This window comes from Chiloscyllium plagiosum, unplaced genomic scaffold (genome assembly GCF_037043375.1).
Source record: "Chiloscyllium plagiosum isolate Xiang-an unplaced genomic scaffold, Cpla_swu_hap1 HiC_scaffold_45, whole genome shotgun sequence".
Taxonomy (NCBI): Eukaryota; Metazoa; Chordata; class Chondrichthyes; order Orectolobiformes; family Hemiscylliidae; genus Chiloscyllium; species Chiloscyllium plagiosum.
In genome coordinates, this window is record NW_028270183.1 from 85,988,621 (window position 1) to 86,016,514 (window position 27,894).

Consider the following 27,894-nt stretch of genomic DNA (forward strand, 5'->3'; position numbering starts at 1 on the left):
GCCAGAACCCTGGATTTTATTCCAAATCCTAAACTTCTGTGGTAGTGTCCCTAACTCTGGGCCAAACGGTCTTGATTCATGACCTGCCTGTTGTGGAGGTGTGTCAGTGTGTCAGAACAGGCTGATGAACAGACACACAGTGGAATCATGTTGCAGCTTTAAGGATTATTGCTGAATGGTGCTCGTGTCTCTATCTCCAGGCACAAAGTTTCAGGTACAAATCTCACAGAGATGTTTCATAATACGTCCAGACAGACTGATGAAAATGATGTTAGAATTGTGTCTTGATGGAGAAGGAAGAGGTGTCAGTATTGAATTTCAGATTTGAGGCCCAGGGAAGACTGAGAGCACAGCCATTCGTGTTGGTTGGAATCACATTTCGCAGCAGTGGCCGTTTATAAAATCATAAAAGCCATGGATAGGGTGCGTAGTCAAGGTTTCTTCCCAGGGTAGGAGCGTCCAAACGTAGAGGCCATTGGTTGAAAGTGAGAGGTATAAGATTTTGAAGCGGCACCATTTCACGCAGAGGAATGAGCTATCAGAGGAAGTGGTGGAGACTGGTCCAATTACAACATTTGAAAGAAATTTGGAAGCTGACATACCTGCTGAGTTTTTGTAGCAATTTCTGCGTTTGTTAAAAAATAAGAAGCCCTCATTTTAGCACAGGTACTCTGAATAAACATTTAAACATTTTTAAATGACGCAGGCACATGTAAATACATTTCAAATTGATAATTTCCTGCTAAGAAAAAGCAGCAACAATATACCTACATGGAGCAGGGACTGGAATGTAGTCGTAGTTTGGACAATGTTCAATGAAACCTCATATGGTCCAGTTTGGGCGAGAATGATATCGTTGCGTGACTCAACTCAGAGAGGAAGAAAATATGATCTGCCCGAGATGGAGTGGCCTATATTGCACATTGTCTCCATCATTGTTTCTCATCACAGCAATGTGTGCAAACTAAAAGAAAGTGTGCATGAAAAGTCTGAATGGTCGCAGTCTGTTTCCCAAGATAAGGAGTCCAAAACAAGAGGGGATAGGTTGAAGGCAAGAAGGGAATAATTTAGAAGGAACCATAGGGCCAAATGTTTCACGTAGAGAGTGATGTGTGTACAGAAAATGCTGTCAGAGGAAGTCGTGAAGGCTGTATAATTGCACATTTAAAAAGTGTCTGTAAGACGAGGGATACTGGCCACATGCTGGCAAATGGGACTAGATCAGCTTTGGTTATCTGGTCCGAGTGAACAGATTGGACTAAGGGATCTGTTTCCATACTTCATGGCTCTCTGATTCTGTAAGAAGGATGAGGAGAAATTCAGAAACGACCTTTCAAGTCAGAATTCTCTTCACTGGAAGTTTATGGTGCCTCTATATCCATATTGATTCAATGCTGAGTGATTTTGCTGCGCGTCGGATGCTGCCTGAATTGCTGTGCTCTTCCAGCACCACTGGTAGAGGAATTGAGTTCCGGAGTACTGAGGTCATGTTGCAGTTATATAAGACTCTGGTGCGGCCACATCTGGAGTATTGTGTGCAGTTTTGGTCGCCATACTATAGGAAGGACGTGGAGGCACTGGAACAGGTGCAGAGGAGCTTTACCAGGATGTTGCCTGGTATGGTAGAAAGATCGTATGAGGAAAGGCTGAGGCACTTGGGGTTGTTTTCATTGGAGAAAAGAAGGTTTAGGGGTGACTTGATAGAGGTGTATAAGATGATTAGGGGTTTAGATAGGGTCGACAGTGAGAATCTTTTTCCACGTATGGAGTCAGCAATTACAAGGGGGCATAGCTTTAAATTAAGGGGGGGTAGGTATAGGACAGATGTTAGGGATAGGTTCTTTACTCAGCGAGTCGTGAGTTCATGGAATGCCCTGCCAGTAGCAGTAGTGGACTCTCCCTCATTATGGGCATTTAAGCGGGCATTGGATAGGCATATGGAGGATAGTGGGCTAGTGTAGGTTAGGTGGGCTTGGATCGGCGCAACATCGAGGGCCGAAGGGCCTGTACTGCGCTGTATCTCCCCCGTCAGCTCCTGAAGTAGTCTGTGTCCATGTGCAACAAGATCTGGACAACATTCAGGCTTGTGCTGTGAAAGTATATGTAGCAATCATGTAACAGCAGTTTGAGATGCGGCTTAATTTCACAAAGAACAGATGAAGTCATTCAGCATTTCAAGTTCACTTCACAGGAATATGAGGAAGCCATTGAAACTACTGAACAAGAAGAGGGATAGCACATTCAGACCCTCCTGCCTATTACACAGGAAACAAGGAGTCCAGTGTTATGGACCAGGCCAGAGCCCCCTAAAAATATTTTGAAGTTGTAGTTTAAATCCAACCATTATGTTACTCTAAAGGCAAGTATGACAACTGGTTAAGATGTAATGTGATTGGTGAAACTACTCGATGTTAAGCAAAACAGTTTATTTGAGCACTATCATTAAAATATAATCAAAGAAAGAGGAAATTAGAAGAACAACACAATTCAAAAATTTAACAGAATAGCAGCTAGAATCCTATTACGAACTAATTGTACCAATATAGTCAGATCCCATAAACACAACCTCTTGGCTAAAAAAACAAATTCTCACATACAGTTCTCTAGGATGGGGGAAAAATCAGCATCCAGTAAAAAAGGTCAGAGACAGTAGCAGCCAGGGGATTCTCACTGAAGCTTATAACTCTGAGGGGACCCCAATAGTTTTTGACGTTACTAAAAAAACAAAACCCAGAGATCCTAATCTGTGAGAGCTGGCCACACCCATTCAGGCTGCATTAAAATAAATACAAGGCATTTTTAGCTGTTTTAACAGTGGCCTTAACTAACCATCTAGGGAACGATCATTCAATCTGTCTCTTAAAAGAAACCAGGACACAATAACATCTGAAAGCTGCAGCATCATCACACTTGTCAGCACAGCGAGCTGTTAAACAGGAAACATGGGGTAACCCAATCAGGCCCTTGGCCCTGTCCAATTGGACGAGGAAGATGCCATTCAGCCGCTTGAGTCCATTATATAGGAACAAGAGGAGGCCATTCAGCCCCATGAGTCACTTACACTGGATTAGCAGAATGACATTCAGCCCCTTGAGTCAATGGCACAGGAACAGAAGGAGGCCATTCAACCCCATGAGTCGCACAGGGACAGCAGGAGGAGATCATTCAGCCGCTAAACGCTCTTACACAGGGACAGAATGAGGTAATCAATGCTGATTCCTGATAAAAGCTTATGCCCAAAACATCAAATCTCCTGCCCCTCGGATGCTGCCTTTCCCAGCACCACACTTCCGACTCTGATTTCTAGCATCATGATTCTCCTAATTGATGCTCTAACACGATGAACAAGTGGAGCAGAGCCTGCACAGACTGCCCCACGTTGTTCCAGGTAGCTCTGTTGCTCATGTCGGACATTAACGTGTTTTTTTTTTGCAGTGAAGAGGGAAGCAAAATGCTTTGTGTGAAATCTCAAGGAGGCACCTTCCATCTCCGAGAAGACGGCAAAGTCTTCTCTATGCAGGGCAGAAGCTTGTGGGAATGGCTACCTGTTTCAGATGGAAGATATTGTGGTTGCTGTTGGGGATTGTGAACAATGTGACGTTCAGTGCAGGCTCACACACTGACTGCTTATTAATGTGGGGAGAGTTAATTACAGCTTAGAAACAATTAGGAAAGCCATATTGGACTGATGAATGGACTCTCTAAGTTCACATAATGCTGATCTTGTTCATGTTGATCTTGTCTAGTGCACGTCCTATGCAGAGTGACCTGTATGCCTTACTCTGTACAAGTCTATTTTCACCCTATGATCTGTCTGGCCACGCTTATTATGATTTCCCTCCATTACTCATAAATAAAGTGTTTCCCTGTACTGATGTACACATATCAATAAATCAAACCAATCAAACCTGGGTAAAGTATGGAATTTCTCACCCGATCAATGTCTCTTCTGGAAATAAGTGATCGCAACCAAGCATCAAGTTTCAGTGCAACCATCTCTATTCTCTCAGAGCTCTACAGGATAAACACTCAGTTTCTTCCCTCTCATTTCATTGTACAAACATCTGTGTTTGTGGTAAGGAGATTATTCCATGCAAAGGAGATCAAATCTGTAGATATAGCCCCAAAAACCCTCTCGGCAAGGATTCATAATTGTAGGAACTTGGCTTTGTATAGATTCTTGAATCAGTAGACATAGAGAGCAGTAGACATACTCTGTATAAATTTCAGTAAGGCCTTTGATTAGGTTCCATATGATAGGCTGCTCTGGAAGATTCGATCACCTTGAATGCAGGGGGACCATGCAAATTGGGTACTCAATTGGCTTGATGTTAGGAAGGAGAGGTTAATAGTGGAAGGATACTTGCAGTTTTGGAGGCGTGTAACTTCTTTATTCATTCTCTGGATGACGGCATTGCTGGATAGGCAGCATGTATTGCCCAGTTTAATTGCCCACAGGGCAGATAAGGGGAAAGCACATTGTTGCGGGTTTGGATTCACATGGAGGCCAGACCAGGTAAGGATGCAATTTTCCTAACCTGAAGGATATTAGTGAACTAGTGGAGAATCTCAGGGATTCGTGCTGAGCCCATTACTGTTTGTTATCTCTTATGAATGATTGGAATGAGATTGTAACAAGCATGATGATTAAGTTTGCAGATGACACTAAAATATTCAGTATCGTGGACAGTGAGAAAGGTTCACAAAAAATACAGAAATACCTTGATCAACTGGAGAAGTGGACCAAGAACTGGCAAATGGAGTTTAACATAGATAGGTGTGAGGTCTTGCACTTCGGTAAGTCAAATCAAGGTAGATGTTTAATGGTGAATGGTAGAGCCTTAACGGGGGGTAGTGGACAGAGAGACTTTGAAGTTCAGGTTCCCGGTTCTCTGAAAATAGTCACAGGTAGACAGAAGACTTTTAGCATACTGGCCTTCATCAGTCAGGGCATTGAGTATAGAAGTTGGGAAGCTATGTTGCGATATACAAGACATTGGCGAGGCCGCACTTGAAGTATAGTGTTCAGTTTTTGTCACTTTGTTAGAGGAAGGATGTTATTAAACTAGAAAGAATGCAGAAGAAATTTACAAGGATGTTGCCACAACCCAATGGTCTGAGTTAAAGGGAGACTTTGGACATTCTAGAACTTGCTCTTTAGAGCAAAGGAGACAGAATGGGCAATTAATAGAAGTATATAAGTACATGAGAGGCATAGATATAGTGAATGTGCTTAGTCTTATTTCAAGGTTTGAAGAATCAACGATAAGAGGGCACCAGTTTAAGGTTAGATGGAAGGAGAAAAGGGAACCTGAGGGGCAACGTTTTTACACAGAGGCTGTTACACAGATGTAAAGAGCTGCGAGCGGATGTGTTTGAGGAGGGAACATTAACAACATTTAAAAGGCATTCGGACAAATATATGGATAGGAAGGGACTCGAAGGATATGAACCAAGTGCAAGGAAATGGGGTTAGCGTGAATGGACATTTGCGACGTGGATGTCGAACCCCTCTGTTAATTAAAGCAAACACCCAGAAAAGCTCACTTTGCCGCGTAATTTGTTAAAATATGAGTGACAAAACTCTGACATGCCAGTATTTAAGGAAAAATAACAATTTAGTCTCTTAACTTTAATAGTCATCATTAACAACAGCTATTCACAAATACAAGACCCCCTTTTCTTAACTGATGTCTATCTGACTCCAACTCGATGAAAAACGCTGTTCCTATAATCCACGTATGAAATATTGCATTCAATTAATCTCAAGACCACACAGTCTCTGTCTCCGCCGCTGTCTTCACTCTTCCAGCTGCTGATATCCATGGGTCATCTTCCTTTGTTTTTAACTGTAACTAGGTTTTACATGAAAATGTATCCGAGAGAGAGTTTTAGGTGGCCAGTTAGCTCTCCAGCTCTACAGCAGTTGCTCAGCTGTTCAATAGCAGTTACTCTCCATTGAATGTTCAAAATGCCAGGCGCATATACTCCTCACGACACATTAAATTCTCCTAATTTGATTATTTCCACGTGTCAAAACAATGATATTCAAATTCCATTGTCTTCTGGTATCCTGTGCATTATTTAAACTAATTGTTATCAAAACAGCAACCAAAACTCAGGTATCCATTTACCAACCAATTGTTACATTTGGAAAAGCCTCACCCATTAGCTGGCAGCTGTGGCTGTACATTACATTCAGCAAAATCAGTTCTGTCTTCAAGTGACCAGACATGCTTTCAGCTGCATAATGCCCTTCCCCCCGACCCACACCCGCCCTTTTCAGGAAAAATAAATGAAACATCAGATTGAAAAGATGGCTTCATTTCTTTTCCTGTAATTCTGAATCCGGAAACTATGAAATGCAAAAGTAATTAATCTAACTTATACCTTTCATATTAATTCTGCACACATATGTAATATTGCAATATGTAAAATCGAATCTGCACTTTTTCCTTTAAATCTGTGATAACGCATCTGTTATCACAATTGTATGGCCCACAACATGTATATTTTGGCAGTTAAAAGTCGATAACGTCAGACTCCAATGAAATATTGACATATTTTAGTCTTTAAATCGTTCAGAAATGCAAAAGGATTGTAGTTTTATGCATTCATTTCCGACAACTCGTTCGTCACATAAATAATCAAGTATTGTCAGGCCAGTATCAAATTCAATAATCTTTCGTCAATAGAGGAGCATTTTCTTTCCGGTGGGTGTTCGGTTTTTTTGACATGTTGCCAATTAGCCATTCCATACCATTATCATGTTCCTGCATCAATACATCTCCAACCCCTATTTCGCTAGCAGCAATCGCAATTTTGAAGGGTTTCAAAATGTTTGGTGTAACTAAAACTGGTGCGGTAGTTAATGCTGCTTTTGAATTCTCAAATGCCTGCTGGAATTCTTCTATACACCAACATTTTGCGTTCTTTTTTTTTAGTAAATCCATCAGCAGTTCCACAACGCTGTTAAAGTTTTGAACAAACTTCCAATGGAATCCACTCAGTCCCAAAAATCGAAGCTCCCCTTTCATCGAGGATAGTTGTGGAAATATCTCAAAGTCTTCGTCTTTATGTTCCACGAGGTCAACCTTCCATGTCCACTGTAATGTCCCAAGAACGTCAGCTCTGTCTTCGCAAATTCTGTTTTCTTTTTCATAACTGTAACATATGATCTTTTAATGACTTGCTAACGATGACTGCATCTCACTGATAAACTGCACAATTTGTTAATCTGGCTACAACTCTGTTCATGAGTCTTTGGAATGTGGCTGGTGCATTATTAATTCCAAAGAGCATCACTTTGAATTGATGTAGTCCATTTAAGGTTACAAACGCAGAATCTTCGTTCACTTTCTCTGATAAAGTTGCCTGCCAATAACCATGCAGTAAGTCCAACTTTGTGATGTGTGTGGCTTGTCAAACTTTACGTATGTAGTCTTTGAATCTTGGTATTGGAGAGGAGTCTGATTTTGTTTCAACGTTGACCTTCTGATAGTCCACACAAAATCGCTGATCCCAATCAGGTTTGGGAACTAACACAATCCGAGTCCTCCACTCGCTCTGACCCGGTTCAATGATATATTCGTTGAGCAACACGTCCACTTCTCTCTGGGCCTTGGTAGATTTGTGAGGATTAAGCCTGCAGGAGTGTTGTTTATCAGAACAGCATTCCCTACTTCCACCCCATACACAAAAGCGTAAGTACTCCCATCTTGGTTCTGCAAATGTCCTCATACTGCTGCAATGAACAATCAGTTGGTTTTATTGTTACTGCAACAGACACCTCGCTATCCCATCCCACTCCTCAAGGACTTTTTTATTATTTAAAGTATTTTGAGGCACATCAAACTCCATGACATCTGGATTTGATTCCTCACTCTGCGGGGCAGTAACTAACACCTGTTTCACCAGTTCCTTATCTCGATATTAGTAAGATTACAACGTATACACATGAAATACCTCTACCTCTTTTTATATCCAGCATTTGTACCAGATAGTTTACCTGATTGTACTTTTTCTCCATTTGGAAGGGGCCAGGAAACCTGGCTTTGAAGGGATTCCCTAACACTGGTAGCATTCCCATGGAAAACAAAATCAAATGTCACAATTTTTACCTGCCACTTACTTCATTCTATGCTCTGCCCTCTTCACGTGCTGTTTAGCTAACTCACATACTCTATTTAATCTCTCCCTCACCTCAGATACATAATCCAAGGGTGTGATCTCCGACTTCTGTCCTGTTAATTTCTCTTTAATTAATTCCAAAATACCTCTCACTTCATGTCCGAATATTAACTCAAAGGGAGTAAACTAAGTACGTTCGTTTGGGCATCTCTTTTGGCAAACAATTTAATGGGACACCTTCATCCCAATCATTTGGCCAATCCTGACAATACGCTGTTAACACAGTCTTCAGTGTCTGATGTTAACTTTCCAAGGCTCCTTGGGATTCAGGATGGGACGCACTTGATTTGAAGTGCTGTATCCCTAAGCTACCCATGATTAACTTAAACAACCGAGCGGTAAAATGACTCCCTTGGTCTGATGGAATCTCTCTGGGTAGCCCGTACTAAGTAAAGAACCCCACCATCCCCTCCACCACACTTTTTGCCTTAATACTCCACAATGGAATTGCCTCTGGTAATTTAGCAGATATATCCGTTATGGTCAGCAAACATTTGTTTTCACTTTTAGTTTAGAAAGACAGCCTATGCAACTAATCATAACCCGCGTGAAAGGTCCTTCAATTGCAAGAATTGGCAGAAAAAAGTTCTGGTTTTAGTCTTGCCTGTGCCTTACCTACTATTCAGCATGTATGATATATATAGCAAAAAAAAAAAATATTGTGCATTCCAGGCCAGTAGAAATAATTTTGTACCTTAGCTGTAATCTTCCAGGTGACCTCGTGCAGGTATACCGAGATGATTTCGTGCAGATAGTTCATGTGATACCCATAACACTTCCCGTCTGTATGTTACTGCCAACATACTCTGGTTAACTTTGGCTCACTTCTCCTCTGCACTAACATGCTATGGACTCCATTTTCATTTAGTATTCTATCTTTAAGTTGCTAACGCTCGACAATATATTATCATTCCTTTTCTGCGTATGCATCAATTTATGTAAATTTCTGTTGTAAGGCCATTAGCCTTTCAGGACCAAACACCTCTGGCTGACCCTCTGCATGGTCAGGCATATCCTGCACTACTACATGAAATAACGGGCCAGCAAATTAAACTTCCACTCCTTTGATTTTCTCTTTAGTTTTTGATTCTTGTAACCTATGACAGTGAGATCTTGTTATTAAGCAGTATGGAAAATTTTCTGGGTATTTGTCTTTTAACTCCTCAATTTCCTGGTCTTCCTTTGAGTTTTCCATCACAAAAGGTGTCACCCCAACTTGGATCCTGATAAATTGTTCTCAAGAATAAAACGGTATTTCTGAAACTGATGGTCTGTCACTCACTCCCACTGTTATGTCCCCAATCTTGATTTGCATCTCCAACCTGATCTTACACAGGGGAGCAGGACATTTACATCCCCATTCCACAAATTATCAATCTCTCAGGTGAACTGTCAGAAAGAGTGCATATACTTTCATCACTTACTTTTAGAGCCTGAGAGAATGTGAAGACTACAGACCCTGGAGATCACAGTTGAAAGGTGTGGCGCTGGAAAAGCACAGTAGGTTAGACAGCAGCTGAAGAACAGGAGAATACACGTTTCAGGCATAGCCCCTTCATACGGAAACTGTGGGCTGGAGTAAAGCATTCTGATAGATACATAGGTGGGTGGGAGTGGAGCTGGGAGAAAGGTAGCTTGGAAGGCGATAGATAGATGCAGGTGGGGGTGTTGGTGAGATGTCAGAGGGCAGGGTGAAGCAGATAGGTGTTAGGACAGGTGTGATCCTCCAACCACACGGCATCAACATGAATTTCACAAGTTTCCAATTCTCCCTTCTCCCAACCTCATCCCAGATTCCACCCTTGAACTCAGCATCACCCTCTTATACTCTCCTGACTGTTCACCTTCCTTCCCACAAGTCACTCCACCTTCCTCTCCGATGTATCACGATCACTCACACCTTAATTTTCCTATCGCATTCCCAGTGACCTTATCCCTAGCCCCACCTCTACCCTGCTTTTATCTTATAGCCAGCTTCTACCGCCTCCTCGCCACTTTCCAGATGAAGGGCTTGTGCTCGATATGTCGATGTTCAGATGCTGCCTGACCTGTTGTGCTTTTCCAGCAGCACACTTTTCCAATATTAGAGACTGAGCAGATCCTGTACCTCACAAAATTATACTTTGTTGTCCTTCTCCCCTGTTCTTTCTGAGTAAACCTTCCCCACAGAGGTAATAACTCCATATCCAGCCCCTGCCGAAGCTGTGCACTCTCCTGCAGCTCCTCAACGTTGCTTCGGGTTTCCTTTACTACTTCCACTAATGCCACTGGCTTAGCCTCTTTTACCACATCTTTTCCCACAGTGAATTTCTTCAACGACTAGCATTGTGCCTTTGTGTATCCCACTTATGTCAGTGAAGAGATCTATTCTCAGTGCCATTCTTAAGCCACCTGCACTGTAATTCTATATATTCCACTCCGGTATTGTAAAACCATCTGAGGCCTTTCACCTCCTTTCAACCCGCTTGGGCGTCTATCTTAACCTAAACAAACCATTCCCAGTGTGCTCCCAATCTTTATTGTGTAGAGTAGGATGTCCCCTTCTCCCAATTTCTAACCGTCACAGGAGGAAAATTGCAGCTCATGCATCAACTCACGAGCTGCATCAACCTGCCATCTCTGCCACTCTTCTTACTTCTTGAACTTCCTCTTCATCCGCATGACCTCTGATCATCTCTGGAAGTGAATTTTTAAATTCCTCCAGCAGAATGATCTGTCTCAGAGCCTTGTCTATTTTTAAGGCCCATGCCCATCTCTCAAAATTATTATGTTTAACTCTTTCAAACTCAACATAATTCTGACCTGGTTCCATCATTATATTTCTAAACCGCACTCTGTATACTTCTGGTACCAATTCATAGGCATTCAAAATTGCCAGTTTGACATCTGCATAATATTTTGACCCCTCATCTGACAACGCTGCACTAACATCACTAGCTCTGCCTACCAGCGTATTCTGAACGAGCAATATCCACATTTTCTCTGAACCACTCCATCCGTCTATCCAATTTTTAAAATGAAATAATGAAGGCAGCCACATTTTTCTTATCAAAATATGGCAATATTTTAGTATATATATGTGTGTATATATATAAAAACCCTACCTTCTATTTTAATCTCTGTCCTGTTAACTTGACTTTACTGACAAATGCGCACCTTCTCAGGTTCAAATTCTCTCTCTCTCTTTCCTCTCTCTTTCTCTTTCTCTTCTACCTCTCTTCCTCTATCTTCTCTCTTTCTTTTTGTCTCACTTTTTAATCTTCTAACTTCAGTTACTGCATTTGCAGTCTATATTTTTCTAACTCTACTGCACTCACTGTCAGTTTCTCCGATACACTAAAGTGCTTGGCCAACTCCATTGCAGTTTCAGCTTCCCTTTTGTCCCTGGCTAAACCCAATTTGAACATATTTGCTAATTCTAAATGTACACCTTCCTCAGTCTTTCTACACTTTCTTGGCAAATTGGGAATCATGTTCAAACCCCAAAACCTCTTTAGCAATGTTAAGACCCATTTCTTTAACTTTTCATTTAATCATCCATAAGTAACCAAAATGAACCAAATTTTCTTCCCTAAGTTTTATTTAAAGATCTAGGACAATAATTGCCAAGTATTGGAATCCGCTGGGACCTTCTGTACCCCTAATCTGTTCACATCTGTCCAAATACTGCATAACAAGCCCCCAAACTGTTAGGACATAGATGTCGAACACCTATGTTCATAAAACCCAAACGCCTAAAAAAGGTCACCTCACCTCGTAATCTGTTAAAACATGAGTTACACAGAACTCTCAAATTCCACCATTCAAAGAAAAACAACAATAGATTTTATGAACCCGAATAGTAAACACTAAACAAAAACTATTCACAAGTACAAGACACCCTTTTCTCAACTGCTTACGATCTGACTACAACTCTGAAAATAGGTTGTTCCATTAACACACTCATTAATCTTTACATTAACTTAATCTCAACACCGCATCCTCTCTGTCTTCCCCGCTGTCTTTAGTCTTCCAGCTGCTGATCTCCCTGGTTCACCTTTTTTTTACTGTCAGTAGGTTTTACATGATAAAAGTATATTGGATAGAACTTTTTGTCTAATTTTCCCACTAATTTTCAAAATACCAGGTTTATATACTCCCCATGACACATTAAGTTCTCATAGTTTGATTGGTTTACAGGCGTTAAACAATAATGTTCAGCTTCCAGAGGTTTCTGGTATCCTGGGCATGATTAAAATTAATTGGTTACATTCCAAAGTAATTTTTGATGTCGCAGGTAAGAGTCCCGGCACTCTCCCTAATGGATGTGATAGATTAGAGGGCATTCTTCTTTCTGGCCTGGTATGTTAGATATCTGCCCGGTTTATCACCATATTGAAATCATCTCTGTTTCACAAAGCAGATTTCCCTCTTTGCTGTCTGGGTGAGCCCAGCATTAAAAGTAGTTCTGAGGGTTGTAATCTGCTGCAACTTGGTGACAGACGGTCTGTCAAGGTATGCTGTTCCAATTGCCTTCAGGCAAGTCTCGAGCATACGCTGCTGCTCTGCCTTCTGCCGCTACTGGGTCGCCGAGTAAGAAATAATCACACCTCTCGCATAGGTCTTGGCAGTCTCTAAGAGCACTGACGGATTACTGGCCGTACCCAAATAAATGTCCCAAACATTTTTAATTTTCCCCAAAAATACCCAATAAAATTGCTATTCTTCAGGAAGAAAGGAGCCATGCTCCAGTGCCGTGAATCTGTCCCATCGCCTCTGACCTTAAACTCCATGTACACTGCTGCATGATCAGAAATGGCGATCTTCGCAATTCTGCAGGACAGCACCGAATTTAAAAAGGTCAACAGGGCAAATAAATGCCAATCCTCGTACTGCACTTACTTGGCTGAGAGAAAAAGGTGACGACCCTCCCCTCAGGATGGAGACAACTACACACACCCACTAAACCCAGCGCCCTATTCAGGTCCACCAGCTGCCTGGATTGCAGGGTCATACCCACAAGTCCCCAAGACATCCTGAACACTTCGGGGTTAATAAGTTGGTTAAAGTCAACCCCTATTACTGTATGACGTGCCCCCAGGGCCATCAACCGGGAAAGCACATCCGTTAAAAATTTCAGGGATTGTGCCGGGTCCAGCATCCATTCAAATTCCCATACGAACCTCCATGTGTTCCAGCTTTAAGAATCATAAAGCGCCCATATTCATCCTTAATTTGGTCTCACAGTTGAAATCGAAGATTCTTCTTGATGAGTTAGTCACCCTTCATCGTTTCGAATTAAAGGATGAGAAAAAAACACACGTCTGAACATTCAGACCGAGCAGCGAGGAGAGAAGGTGGAGTGAAGCGACGGCTGCAGGGAAGGTAAAGGGTTTAATTTATATTTGGGTTGTGAGGCATTATGGGTGGAGCTGAGAAATAAGAAGGGTGCGGTCACACTGTTGGGGCTGTATTACAGGGCTCCCAACATTGAGCGTGAGGTAGAAGAACAAATAGGTCAACAGATTATGGAAAAATGTTGGTGCAATAGGTTAGTGGTGATGGGAGATTTAAACTTTCCCAACATTGACTGGGATACATTTAAAATCGGAAGTCTGGATGGGGTAGAATTTGGAAGAAGCGTCCAGGGGAGTTTTCTAGAGCAATATGTCAATAGTCCGACGAGGGAAGGAGCCATATTGGACCAAGTACTGGGGAACGAGCCAGGCCAAGTGGTAGAAGTTGTGGTGGGGGATTTCTTTGGGAACAGTGACCACAATTCTGTAAGTTTTAGAATACTCTTAGATAAAGTAGACAGTGGTCCTAAGAGAAGATTACTAAACTGGGCCAAGGCCAATTATACCAAAATTAGCCAGGAGCTCGGGAATGTGGATTGGACACAGCTATTTCAAGGGAAGTCCACATTTGAGATGTGGGAGGCTTTCAAAGATAGGTTAAAGTTAGTGCAGGATAGGCATGTCCCGTTGAAAGCAAAGGATCAGAAGGGCAAGATTCGTGAACGTGGATGTTAGGAGGAATTGTACGACTAGCCAAGAGAAAAAGAGAAGCATACATTAGGTAGAGGCAGCTAAGAACTGAACGTGCCCTTGAAGAATATTGGAAGAGTAGGACAAGTCTTAAATGAGGAATCACGTAGACTAAAAGGGGTCATGAAATTGCTTTAGCAATCAAGAATTAAGGAGTATCCCAAAGCGGTTTATTCTTATATAAGGAGCATGGGGAAACTAGGGAAATGATTGTTCCACTAAAGGAGAACGAAGGAAGGCTGTGTGTCGAACCTGAGAGAACGGGTGAGATTCTGAATGATTACTTTGCATCAGTGTTTACGGAGGAGTGGAACATGATGAATGTTGAGATTAGAGATAAAAGTCTGGTTACTCTGGATCACGTTGACATAAGTAGCGAAGAAGTGTTGGGTAGGCTAGAGGTTATTAAGGTGAACAAAATCACAGGACCGGATGGGATCTATCCCATGTTGCTGATGGAGGCGAAAGAGGAAATAGCTGGGGCCCTGACAGATATCTTGTGGCATCCTTAAATATAGGTGGCGTGCCGGCGGACTGGAGGGTTGCCTATGTTGACCCCCTGTACAAGAAGGGTAGTAGGGATATTCTGGGTAACCACAAACCAGTGAGCCTGAAGGTGTTGGGGAAGTTGCTGCAGAAGGTACTGAGGGATAGGATCTATTTATATTTAGAAAAGAATGGGCTTATCAGTGATAGTCAAAATGGTTTAGTGTGGGGAAGATCGTGCCTTACCAACTTAATAGAGTTCATTGAGGAAGTGCCCAATTTGATAGATGAAGGAAGGGTTGTTGATGTCATATACATGGACTTTATTAAGGCGTTTGATAAGATTCCCCATGGTAGACTAATGGAGAAAATGAAGTCATATGGTGTGCAGGGTGTTCTCGCTAGGTGGATAAAGAACTGGTTCAGCAGGAGGAGACAGAGAGCAGTAGTTGAAGGGAGTTATTCAAAATGAAGAAAGGTGGCCAGTGGTGTTCCACAGGGGTCAGTGTTGGGGGCATTGTTGTTTGTAATATACATAAATGATCTGGAAGAGGGCACTGTTGGTATGATCAGCAAGTTTGCGGATGACACGAAGATCCGTGGAGTAGCAGAAAGCATAAGGGACTGTCAGATAATACAGCAGGATATAGATAGACTGGAGGGTTGGGAAGAAAAATGGCAGATGGATTTCAATCCAGACAAATGTGTGGTGATGCATTTAGGCAAGACTAATTCTCGAGCAAATTATACAATGAATGGAAGAGCCTTGGGAAAAGTTTTTGGGCATTGAGATCTGGGAGTGCAAGTCCATTGTACCCTGAAGGTTACTGCACAGGTGGATAGAGTTGTCAAGAAGGCATATAGCATGTTTGCCTTCATTGGATGGGATATTGATTATAAGAGCTGACAAGTCATGTCAACATTATACAATATATTGGTTTGGCCGCATTTAGATTACTGTGTACAGTCCTGGTCGCTACATTACCAAAAGGATGTGGACGCTTTGGAGAGGGTGTAGAGCATGTTTAACAGGATGTTGCCTGGTATGGAAGGAGCTGGCTATGAAGAAAGGTAGAATAGGTTAGGTTTATTTTCATTAGAAATAAGGAGATCGATGGGGGAACTGATTAAGGTTTATAATATAATGAAGGGTATAGACAGGGTGGATAGAGACAACGTTTTCCCAGGGTGAAGGATTCAATAACGAGAGGAGAGGTCATGCTTTCAAGGTGAGAGGTGGAAAGTTTAAGGGGGAACAAGCAGCAAGTACTTCACACAGAGGATGGTGGGCGTTTGGAACACGTTGCCAGCAGAAGTGGTAGAGGCAGGCACGGTAGATTCACTTAAGATGCGTCTGGACAGATGCATGAGTAGGTTTGGGGCAGAGGGAAACAGATGCTTAGGAATTGACTGACAGGTCAAGACAGTACATTTGGATCAGGTCAAGCTTGGACGGCCGAAAGGCCTGTTCCTGGTCTGTAAAATTTCTTTGCTCTTTGTTCTTCTTTTTACTCCCTGCTGTAACTTGAAGTGCTCCTTACTGGTTAGATGTGTTTCTTGCAGCAAGGCGACGTCAACCCTCATTTTTTCTCAGGCTTGAAAACATCTTTTTACTCTTATTTGGTGAATGACTCCCCTTAACATTCCAGGTGCACCATTTAACTGAACGGTTAGCCATACCCGTCTGAAATAGTGCGTGACCCTTTGGGAGGAAGCAGCCCACTGACAGCGTGCCGAGGGAAAACAGCAAATAGTTTGTTTAAATTTAAAAATGCAATTTCCAAAACTACCAGATCAAAACTTCTAACATCTACGTCCACAACAGACCAACAACTCACACACATGAAAGGAGACTTTTCCCCAATGTCCACAGGGGGCGCTCATACTACCCACGAACTCCTTCATGGCTCCTTCAAGCTGAAGTTGTGCCCCAAACCCACACAGCACCTTATAATGAGAAAATCAACCTGTCCTATCCATGCTTTAACCCTCGGGACTTCTGGTAAAAAAAATCCCCGGCTACCCGAACCACATTCCCATCCCATATCAAGGGAAGGAAATGAAAAGGAAATGATAAAAATAAACAAACAAACAAAGGGTAACGGGAGGAGACAGAGAAGGGAGAAGAGAGAGAAAAAAAGAACAAAAGTAGGACAGCCACAAATATATATAAAAAGGACGAACAGGTAAACCACGGAGAAAAAATAAAGTAGACGTTATTGTCCATATTGTTTCAGCCAGCCCGTCTGTTATAAGGTGTCCAGAAAGTCCTTTGCCTTTTATGGTGAGTGAAAATTAACCACGGACCCTCCATGGCTGAAATGTAATATTGCCGGATAACTTACAGAGTGCTGGATACTCAAATCCCTCAAACGCCTTTTTAACTCATCAACGGCCTTGCTTTTGCGAATCACGATCGCAGAAAAGTCTTGGAAAAGCATAATTCGCGATCCTTTGTTTAGCAATGCCTGTGGCTCCTTCTGCATTGCTCAAGAAGCTTCCAGCACTGTTTGTTGATCTCTGTAACTGCTGGTGTAGCATTAGGACCGGGTGGGGGCGCTGGTCCGTTTCTGGCCTGTGCACTGCGACCGGTGAGCCCACGCACCCGAACCCGGCCCGACCCGATTCCCAGCTTCATTAACTGCGGGAGCCATTGCTCCAAGAAGCTGACCAGCTGGAATCGCTCTTCCTATTCCTCCAGCCCGACCAGGCAGACGTTGTTCCGACTGCCTTGATTTTCGAGATCATCGACCTGCCCGTACCTGCTGTTCCAGGGCTTGGACCTGACACACTAAGGGTTCCCCCGCGGTTTCAGAGGCTGCAGTCCGTTGCTCCACCTCCATGATGTGCTGCCTGTGACACTGGATCTCCTGGCCATGCTTCTGCAGCATGACCGAGATCGGTTCAAGCCTGGCCCGGGTCTCCTCCGTCGCTGAATCGATCTTGTCTCAGAGTTTCACAAACTCCAAGGCCAGGTTGTGCTCCACAGCTGAGTCCCCGGGGTCGATGATTCTGTAGGGGAGTGCCCTGCTTGTTGCAATCCTCACAGTCCCTTGTCTTTACACATTTCTCTAACAATTTTAAACTCATACACAGCAATTATGGACGTCAAAATCTAACGATATCGACCACAATAGGTAATAAAGGGAGAGTGAGTGCCTCATTTTTTTCTGGGTTCTGGTGCAGAGCTCAGCAAGGCAAGCGTACTGACTGGCCACCATCTTGAATCTCCCCACCTATACCTTCTTAACAACCCTATCAACCGGACTGTCAGCTTACGAGCTGCACATAGACACCGAGATCTCTCTGGTCCTCCTCATGACCATGAATCTTCCCATTAGTTCAGTACTTTTTATTCCTGTTGCTCCTTCTGAAGTGTATCACCTCACACTCTTACACATTTAACTCTATTTGCAAACTCTATGCCCAGCTGCGCATTTTATCTATGGCCCTGTGTAACCTCCAACATCTTTCGGCATTATCCACAACTTCAAAGCCTTAGTGTATTCTGGAAATTTACTAAGCCATCCTTCTACGCCCTCATCTAGGTCTTGTATAAATATTAAAAGCAGCAGTGGCCCCAAATGTGATCCTTGTAATTTACCATGATCAACTAAACTCCATGATGAACATTTCCCATCAACCTCCACCTTCTGTCTGCTTTTAACTAGCCAATTTCTGATCCAAACCGCTAAAACGCCCTCAATCCCATGCCTCTGCATTTTGTGCAAAAGCCTCCCGTGGGGTACCTTATCAAACACCTTACTGAAATACATATCCACCACATCAGCCACTTTACCATCATCCACCTGTTTGTCACCTTCTCAAAGAACTCAATAAGGTTTGTGAGGCACAACGTACAGTTCACAAACCGTGTTGACTATCCCTAATCAACTAATTCCTCTCAAGACTTTGATAAATTCTATCTCTGGTAACCTTGCCCAATACTCTACCCACAACTGAAGTAAGGCTTACTGGTCTATAATTGCCAGGGTTGTACCTACTCCCGTCCTTGAACAAGAGGACATTTGCTCTCCTCAAGTGTTCTGTCACTACACCGTTCCTTCACAGTGGTTGGGTCAAGATCCTGAAATTCCCTCCCTACCGGCATTGTGGGTCAACCCAGAGCAAGTGGACTGCAGCGATTGAAGGAGACAGCTCACCATCACCTTCCCAAAGGCAAATCGGATGGGCTATCAATGCTGGCCAGCCAGTGATGTCTAAGTCCCACAAATATATTCTTAAAAGCTTTTGGACTGGGATGGTATGGAATCAAATGAAGGAAATGGGGTTTGTCATCGTAACAGAGGGCAGTGACGCCCATGCTCCCAACATGTAAATAGCAAGGGCAGTGAGGCAATGGGTCACCGCTGAAACTCAGTTGGTTAACATGGAGACCCATGAGTAACACTGCCAGAAGCATGGAGGGAGACAGTAATTGAAAAAGTTCCCTGATGCAGTTTGTGATCATCTGGATCATCTGGATTCAGAGTCTCAATAGGATCAATAATGGTGGCAAGAAGTGAAGACTTTATGAAAGAACAGCAATGCAGTCATAACTGGTTCATAGGAAAAATAGCTGGAGAGTGAGACTTACCAGGGAGACCAACGATAGACAGGAGAGGATAATAAAAGTTTTGAATAATACAAAGAGCAAATTAGATCGGCAATGATAATGACAATCGATCATAATATGTACAAAGGACAGAAAAATCATTGGATAAACTCTTATCCATTGTTGGAACATTCCAGTCGAATGTTCTCAGATACTGATCTCTCCTCCCCTTCTCTCTGAAGGTGCTGATCTTTGTTAGTACTGTCGGTGATGCTCCCACCCATGCAATGGAATAACACATTGAACGGAGCTCATTTATCATTAAAAGATGGGAACTCGCCACTGGGATAATTAGAATCCATGGAGATTGGCATTAAGCACAGTCACTGAAAAGACAGGCTCAGTCAACCCCTTCGTCACATCCCTTTTCATATCACAATAAATGTGAGCATTTACTCAGTCTGGGTAAAGCACGAGCGTTACTGATGGATGGATCATAATTCTTTCAATCTATTTAATCGTTTTCCCTTGCATGTTGGTGTATTGCTGGAACACTGCAGGGTTGCACATCCCCCACCCTATTTATAAAAGGAGACGGGCATAAGATAACAAAACAGCTACAAAAAATGACTGGTGGGGAAATTTCTAGACACCTTAAACAAAGGTACGATATTTATTGCCAAATGACGTTGTGTGAGGCTACTCCTGGGTGAAAGTGCCTAGTTATCACATCCTTTCATAACTTTGAGGCAAAGCATTGGAACAGATACTCGGGATTGGGGGACGCAATTCTCTCCCAATGTGCCTGTTACAGATGGATAGGAGGAGGCCATTCAGCCCATACTAGCTTATTCCCACATGAAGAGGTGGAAAGATGGAATTTTGGCAAGTTTTGCCAAACCAGAGAGAAGTGTTACGGAAGCTGTATGAGGTGTTACTGAGATGGTACCTGGAGTACATTGTGTTGTTTGAGTTTCTGTAACTGAGAAGGGAAAGTTCCTTCATTTGATACAGTTTAACAGCCGTTCATAATCCACGGTTTGCTGTACCATGTAATGTCTCGGGCCTATTCCAGTGGGTTAGTAGGAGGGCATTCAACATCGTGAGTCTGTTGCAGAGGGGCAAGTGATGATCTGACACCTGAATGCAGGCTGAAGTGAACATTTGTGGTCAGGGGTGACCATTTAACAGATACTCTTCATAACCTAGATGGCAACAAGATGGCTTCTTGGTGCAAATAACATGACAAAATGGCTTCTAGGCTGCAAGCTGACAACTCTGCTAAAGCTGCAGAAAATGGCTTTTATGCGACTGAGTGCTAATTCAATATAAGTGACTAACCACAGTCTGATTCAGGACTGATTAGCAGACAATGCGCCACATAAAGCATAGAAATAACTCAGCAAAATAAGGCAGTTTTAGCCGGCCTTTGGGTGCAGGTGCAATGGCTCAGTTAGTGATACAAGAGTGGCCTGAGTGTTAGAACATAAAGTTGCTTCCCAGGAAATATCATTGGACCAAGGAACTATCACAGAAAGCAAAATCGAGTATTGATTGGCAATTATCTGAATGTACTATTCGATCATGGCCTGTATTCTTCCTTTAGAATAGTATTTTATAAACGTCTTTGTTTTCAGCTTTGTGCACAGTTATACCAAGGAACACGGAAGGATATAACCTCTGTGTTTCTGCATGCTCTATACTCGGCCATATGAAAAATAAAGAATACATTCTTAACAGCCAAATCAATTACGACCGATCGCCGAAGCGAGAGATTTTCCCGGGGGTCCAGATCATCATCTGGTGTCGTGACTCAGATTCGGTAAGGACAGATTGCAGACAATAGTGTTCGAGCCTTCAGACCTCCACGATTGAGTGTAGAGAAATTGGCCGGGCCAGAAGTGAGTATTTTCTCCATTTGGTTTTCCTCACATTCAAACGAGTTTGACTCGACCCCTCACTCTCTATCATGCAAGTGCAGCCCGTAAAGGTCCTAATAAGAATACATTACCAATGAAAAAAAAAAAGAGTCGGGGATTCTATCGAGTTGTCCAAAAATTTGGCACGCCAGACCAGTATCAACTGGTTCAAGATTATAGAACTATCAATGCTATTGCATTGCCTAATCATGCAGTGGTCCTAAATCTGGTCTTGTTACCATCAGACGTGAAATGTTTCATTGCTGTCGACCTGCAACATGGTTGTTTTTTTTCTCTCTGCTTCTTCATGAAGACAGTTAGCACCTATTTGTCCTTGCTTTTATTGGCCAGCAGTTGATGCGGACTCGATTACCTCAGGGCTTCATACATTCTCCGACCCTTTTCTCCCAGGCCTTACAGAAACAATTGCGGTCTCTCATCGTCACAGGTGGGTCTGCACTGATCCAATATGGAGATGACGTCCTTTTTGGCAGTCTAGATGAAGAACCTTGTCACTCCGATGTTGTCCTCCTCCTACTCGTCTATCTGAAACGTCTGGGCTATGTTGCTTCTCCCGAAAAAGTCTCAATTGTAGAACGTCACGTATAGTTTTTAGTTTTCATGCTGTTAGCTGATTCACGCTCCCTTGAGCAGATCTTAATTACTCTTATAGTCAACTTCCAGGTCCCAACAACGGTGAAACAGGTTCGTCCTGGCTGGGTATGGTCAAATTCTGCCGTCAGTGGATCCCTAACGCTGCCCGCCTTGTTCAGATATTGACCCCCTTTATTTCCTGTGAAGGTACCTTCGAGCTCACCTCAGAGGCATAGCAAGCCTTCGACAAACAAGCCTCGTCACAAGCTTCAGCTTTGGGAAGACCCCTCTATGACAGACCTTTTCAACTTTACTGCACGATTCTGGATGACTGTGCATCCTCAGTTCTCACTCAACTACATGTAGATCACCACTGCCCGGTTGCCTATTTCTCGACTAAACTTGACTGTTTCCTTAGGATATTCCCGTTGTACTCAGATCCTTAGCACTATTTATCTTAGATTACAGTCCACAGAAACCCTAACACTTCAGTAGGATATTGTTGTCTAACATTTTCATGTGGTGATCGTCCAATTGGGATAATTGCAAATTCAACATTTGACTGGGGCTCGCCAAAACTGTTATGAGATTTACCTCTTTTACAACCTCCAGCTGACCTTTAGGTATTGTACCGCCATTAATCCTGACGATTTCCTTGCACATCCCCCATTCCTCTTATCAATTCCAGATCAGGACTGAATTCTCCTCATCAATGAGGACATCCAAATTCGTCCAGATCTTTCCCATGCCCCTATCGCAGACAGTGGCATAAATATGATCTACTGACCATACTGGCACTTAATTCTCATGCAACACAATAATTGATGGTGGAGCCTTCATCCTGGATTCAGCTTCTTTTCAGATTTCCTTTTCTGCACAACAAGCTGAACTTTTTGACCTGAATCAGTGCCTGCGTCTTTGGACAGGTTAACATGTGCACTGACTCCCGATAAGCTTTCAGAGTTGTGAATGATTTTGGTCAATTCTGGAAAAAAATAGGGTTTGTGACCTCTTCAGGTACTCGCATACCACTGGGCAATCCCCGTCGACATTGGTAACCGTGCTGTCGATGAGGCCGCAATAGCAGCCTCGCACGGCCATCTTATGATTATGCCTAACATGATGAGCCAGACTGAAAGCTCGAGAGTGCATCACAGCTTCAGAAAAGAAGGTTGTTGAGGAAGGTTTGTCTACTGAGTCAGTATGAGTGGAAGTTAGGAACAGCAAGGGAAAAGCCGCCGCATTGGTGGTTTTCTACAGACCACCTAATAGCATTAGAGAGATTGAAGATCTCATAGGCAGGCAGATTCTGGAAAAATGCAAAAGTAGCAGGGTTGTTGTTATGGGTGATTTCGACTTTCCCAATATCGACTGGAACCTCCTAAGTGTAGATGGGTTGGATGGAGCCACTTTTATCAGCTGTGTTCAGGAGGGTTGCCTTACTCAGTATGTCGACATACTGAAGAGAGGAGATACCATTTTGGATGTGGTGCTCGGCAACGAGCCAGAACAGCTGTCACATCTCGCGGTGGGAGAGCACTTTGTTGACAGTGATCATAACTGCCTCACATTTAGCATAGCCTTGGAGAGTGAAAGGCACAATAACAAGGGAAAATATTTAATTGGGGAAAAGGAAATTATGACCCTATCAGACAGGAGTTGGGAAGTATAGACTGGGAGGAATTGTTCCAAAGAAAAGGTACAGCAGACATGTGGGGACTATTTAAGGAGCAGTTGTTGCGAGTTACGCACAAATCTGTTCCTCTGAGGCAGGTAAGAAGGGTAAGGAGCCTTGGACGATAAGAACATAGGAAGTTCTCGTCAAAAGGAAGAAGGCAGCTGACATAAGGTGGAGGAAGCAAGGATCTAGCACAGATTTAGAGGATTAAATGCTTGCTAGAAAGGAGCTCTGAAAGGGACTGAGGAGAGTCAGGAGGGGGCATGAGAAAGGCTTGGCAAGAAAGATTAGGGAGAACCCAAAGGCGTTTTACTCAAACGTGAGGAATAAGAGAATGATCAGGGAGAAGTTAGGGCCGATCAGGGATGGCGGAGGGAATTTGTGCGTGGAGTCTTAGTAGATTGAGGAAGCCCTAAATGAATTTTTTGCTTCGGTTTTCACAAAGGAAAGGGAACTAGTTAATAATGAAATCTTAGAGGAGCTAAACACAGTCATCGACAGCGCAATTAATACTTCTATTGATGACTTATTTGTGACTTTTTGATAGGAAGTGCATCTGTTTCGTCAGACTTAGAAATGCTCAATCCAGCTACATGTTCAAGTACTACCTTGTTACTGATATGAATTGATTTTGCTCTAGAAGTGCGATATGATCACTTGGTATTATTGGGTGATTTTCTGGATCTTCCTCCATGAAAACAGATTTTAATAAAATTGGTTAGTTTCTTGGCCATTTCCATGTTCTCCACAATAAGCAATCCTCTCCCGATTACAAATGTCCACATTTAACCATGCTTTTATTTTGTTTCCTTTGAAATATAGATTGTAGATTTCTGCAGTCCATGTGTTCCTGCTTGTTAGCATGCATGTTCTGTTTTTGATTTCCGTATCAGTTTCATCGTCTTTCTTCTCTGGATCGTTATTTTCTGAGAATTATCAGGTTTCCGCAATATCTGGAATTCTTCTGAAGTCACTTCCTATATTTAATATACTTTCTAATTTGTCACTTTCCCTTCATTTGACGTTTGTATCTGAACTAAATATATGTATTTTTCAGACTTTGCAATATTTCTGACAATCTCTTGGTCCTGACCAGGTATATTTAGGAACACTACAGGAAGATAGAGAAGAAATTGTGGGAGCCCGGGTTGGTTCTTTTCCATCGTCTTTGGCCAATGAGTGAGGTCCCGGACGACTGGAGGACAGCGAATGCTGAGCCCGTATTCAAGAAAGGCTGCAAAGAAAAACCTGGGCACTAAAGACCGGTAAACGTAAAATCTAGTAGGTAAGTTACTCGTAAAGATATTGATAGATAACATATACATGCATTTGGAATGACAGTGTGTGATTCGGAGAAAGATTATAATAGTGCTTGAAAAGCAGAGCAGCTCAGGAAGCATCCAAGGAGCAAGCAAATCGATGTTTCGGGCAAAAGCCCTTCATCAAAGCCAGCACGGTGTTGTGCATGGCAGACTATGACTCACACATTTGTTGGAGTTCTTTGATGAAGTGACCAGCAACGTTGAGGAGGGCAGGGTGGTATACGTAGTCTTGATGGATTCCAGGAAGGCCTTTAATAAGGATCCACAAGGTACCCTACTCTGGAAGGTTAGATCACATGGAAGTGATTGGGGGCTGACAAATTAGATTCAAAATTGCCTTGATGGTAGGAAGCAAAGTGCAATACTAGAAGAATGCTTGTTAGACTGGAGGTCTGTGGCTATTGGAATGCCTCACGGATTGGTGGTGGGACCATTACATATTACATATTTCTATGTTTTAGATGAGAATGGACAGGCATGATTTGTAAGTTTGACAACGACACTAAAATAGGCAGCATCACAGAGAGTGAGGAAAGCTTTCAGAAATTACAGCAGTACCTTGATGAGCTGGTGAACTGGGCTGAGAAATGACAAATGGATTTTAATATAGATCATTGTAAGTTCTAGTATTTTAGAAACTCAAACCAAGTTTGGAGTTTCATGGTGAATGGTTGGTTCCTAAGGAGTGTAATGGAACAGAGGGACGTTAGAAATCAGATGCATGGTTCTCTAAAAGTTGATTCAGAGATCGACAAGGCAGTGAAGAAACACTCTATCTCCAAATAAGACTCAGGCACTACCACTCTCACTATTGAATTCAGTAACTTTCTTCCTCAATTTCTCTGTCACCTACGCAATACTTCTCACACTAACAATACTATATGGATTCTAAACTGTCGAATGACCCATTCCAGACACCTCACAGCACCTCCACCTACAGCAGCACTAACAGCTGGGTCACCCATTCCCACTCGCCTCCCTCCCTTTCTCCCATTCCAGGAGAAACAGCCTGGAATAGGACAGAAAGGGCCAATCCGGGTTTTGGAGTGCCCGATATCCGTTCCGTCATCCCCTCCCCCTGCCATGTGGGAGGAGTCTGAAAGAGCCAAAGAGGAACAGAACACCTCGTGCGGAGATTCTGAATCATCCATGTCCCACCGACCGATTAAGGAGCAATATTCAGTGAAAGACAATTCTCACTTTAAACCCACTGATAGTTCCAACAGCAGTCCTTTCACTTCCAATAAAAACAGAGATACCTCACTGCACAGAAGCGCAGATACAAAAATACACAGAGATATTGCTAAACACCCCAATATACGAACACACGCAATATGTACAAGGAGATAGGCATAGACACACGTATAAGCACACAGAGACATATACATCACATACAAATAGACACAAACACAGGTAGAAACACAGACTGAAACACAGACAGACAGATGTAGACACGCAAACACGTAGATAGCAAGCACATGGACACACACACACATGTATATCTACACACACTCACACACACATACAGACACATAGGCACAGACACTAGCGTCATTAAAACACTAATCGATATCTTTTTGATTTGTAAATGGATCAAGGATTCTCGGGAGAAGGCGGAAGAATGAGGTTGAGGTACATATAAGAAATTATTTAACAGAATTTCAGACTCAATAGGCTGAAAGGCCTCAATCTGCTTATTTCCTTCATGCTCCTGCGGTGTTATGCTATCGGGCATTCTCTTCCTGAGACTTCAGCAGAGTCTTGGTGTGATACATATTTGATTGGAAATGGTCAGTGGGAATGTGGGACAGGTTTGGTTTATCTTTATTACTAATTATTCTGTCCTTATGTCTGAAAAGAGGTGGTGAATTGTTGTTCGGTAAACACAGTTTTCAAATAACAGTCCCGCAATGAAATAAGGACGCCCCTTTCACTTTAGTGTTGTGCTACCTGTGGTGTCCTCATCCTCAGGAATCAGTAAAGACTCGGTTATTGAAGATTTACAAGGCTCAACTCGAATGATCTTTGCTAGACAGAAGGGTCAGTGTTTATTGGGAACAGACAGGAAATGGATGGTCAGACACAATCGAATCATCCATGAACATTCTGAATGGTGCAGCCGAATGGCCAACGTCTGCCCCTACCCCATGTGTTGTTTCCTCAATCCACCCCTCGAGTCTGTTACAGTGATATACTGCTGCCCCTACCCCATGTGTTGTTCCCTCAATCCACTCCTCGAGGCTGTTACAGTGATATACTGCTGCCCCTACCCCACGGGTTGCTCTCTCAATCGACCCCTCGTGGCTGTTACAGAGATATACTGCTGTCCCTCCCCCATGTGTTGTTCCCTCATTCCAGCCCTCGATGCTGTTACAGGATTCTGGACCACCCCATTCAGTCAGACAGGATCATTGCAATGAGACAGGTGGAGACCATTCTGCCCTTCTAAGGAATTACACAGGAATATAGAATGAAGTAATTCAGCTCGTTCAGTACATTACGCAGCCCTGGAGGAGGTCATTCAACCTGCCTGAATGGCTACACAGGAACAGGAAAGCTATCGCAAACAGAAAATAAAGAATAAAGACAAATGTTTATTTTCAGGCTGCAAAGCTGTAACTGATGGAATGCCTCAGAGATCACTATGGAGTCATCAATGGCCAATAATCTGTATCAAAGATCTGGAGGAAGGGGAGGGAATGGCTTGGAGTTCAATTAGCTCATACACCAAGATAGCCATTCAATGTGTCGTCAAATGGAGGTAGTGAGTCTGCACTGTGATATAGACAGGGAAGGTTAGTGAGCAAACCTTCGGCAGAAATAACATAAGGTAAGTTGTCTATTTTGGCATGAAAGATGAAACAATGGTGAACAATTTAAATGGAGAGAGATTTCAGAACTCTGTGACTCAGGCGGTTTCCATGTTCTTGGGACATGAATCATATGAAGTCAGTCTGTAGATGCAGCAAGTTATTTGGAAGGTAAGTGGAATGATGCTGTTTTTGGCAAAAGATATCAGATTTAATTGCAGGAATGTTTAACTGCATCTGTACAGGACATTGCTGAGGCCACACCTGATGCACTGTGTGCAAGTTTGATCCCCTAAACTAAAATAAAAGGTTAT